Here is a 1,743-nt window from a genome sequence, read left to right as displayed (position 1 = left end):
CTGCATTCAGATGGGCAGGGGACCCAGCAGAGACTCAGCCCCTCAGCAACCTCTTCCCTAACCCTGCAGGGCCCTGGGCTCCAGATGCCAAATGTTCCAGAAGCAAACTCAGGTCAATCACACCAGGGCTGGTGGGAGAAGGGTGGGGGAGGGGGGAGGGGAGTCCTGGGGGTTTATATGCAGTGCTGCTGCAGTATTCTACCCCCGGCCCCTTCCACTGCTGTCCCTGCCTCTTGCCCTGAGCTGGGCCAGAGGCCTGAAGTTCCAGGAGCAGTGCACAGGCTGCTGCCCTCAGGGCTCAGAGGCTGGGTGGGGTTCCCTGTACTCTGTGCACATCCTCCTGCTCCAACTCCTTACTCTTGACTTTAACTGATAAAGACAGGGAAACTGTACATATTACAGACTGTCCTCTGGTGTTTCCACAAATGCATATTGGTACGATGTTCAAATCTGATTAAACATCTAGAATATTTGTCATTTCTTTTGATTGACTCAGTCTTTCACAATTTCATATGTGTGTGAAATGCACTTTGATATACCCTATCATTATCTCTTTTAAAAACATTTTATTTATTATTTTGTGTACATGAGTGTATTCCCCGTGTGCAAGTGCACTTGTGTCATTCAATGTACTGGGAAGTGGGAAGAGATTCCCCTGGAACTGGAGTTAAGGACAGTTGTTAGCTGCCATGTGGAAGGTTCCTAGCTGTCTTGTCGGTGCTGGGAATTGAACCCAGGTCTTCTGCAAGAGCAACCAGTGCTTTTAACTGATGAGCCATCTCTCCAGACCCATTAGCATTGTATACCCTGACCACTGAAGCCCTTCTTCCAAACAAACCTCCTCCTTTCATACCTTTTTTTCTTTTTCTTACTTATTTATTTATTTTTATTTTATTTATTTATTTATTTAATTTATTTTTAGTGGGATTTCATCAGTCAACAAACTTGGCCTGCCTGGAGCTCCTGGCAATCCTCCTGCCTCAGCCTCCCCAGCATGGAATGTGACAGACCAGGCTGTCCTCCCCTTTCCCTTCCCAGGTTGAACACATCCTGAGCTATCCTCAGCACTCCAACCTGTGGATCTTTCTATCACATCCTGGGCATTATTGTTTGTCAAATGTGTGTCTATCTGGCTAGAAGCGTCTCTCAGGGCCTGGGGTGCTGCTCAGTGGTAGAGGACTTGCTTGGCCTGGTGACACCCTGGGTCCAGTCCCCAGCACCACGAAGATAGTTGAACAAATAATTTCAAAAAATAATAGTAGCCCTTCCAAAATCAGTCCAGGGCTCAATGCTGTGGAAGTATGAAGGCTGCGATTAAAAGACAGTTTCTATTGTTGAACTGCAACTGATATCTTGGCTGAGAACAGCAGGGTTTGATGATTTGGGTACATTATTTACCATATTTTAAGAGTTAATATTCTTTCCATGATCCCTTTACAGACCAATGTGTAGATACAATTCCAGTGGTTCAGAGAAAATGAAAGTTGTTGAGTTTTCCACACTGTCCAAATGTGAAAGGGAATTTCCCAGGTTTTGTTTCTATCAAGAGTCCATCCACAGGCACTGGAGAGATGGCTGAGAGGCGGAGAGCACTGGCTGCTTTTCCAGAGGACCCAAGATTGGTTCTCAGCACCCACATGACAACTATCAAACTTCCACCAGTCCCAGGGAACCTGGCGCCCTCTTGTGGGCTCCCTGGACACTGCACCACAAGCACCCCACCACCACTGCATACACACAATT

The sequence above is a fragment of the Nannospalax galili genome, unplaced genomic scaffold (genome assembly GCF_000622305.1).
Source record: "Nannospalax galili isolate Female #2095 unplaced genomic scaffold, S.galili_v1.0 scaffold3052, whole genome shotgun sequence".
NCBI lineage: Eukaryota > Metazoa > Chordata > Mammalia > Rodentia > Spalacidae > Nannospalax > Nannospalax galili.
This window is presented reverse-complemented; position numbering follows the sequence as displayed.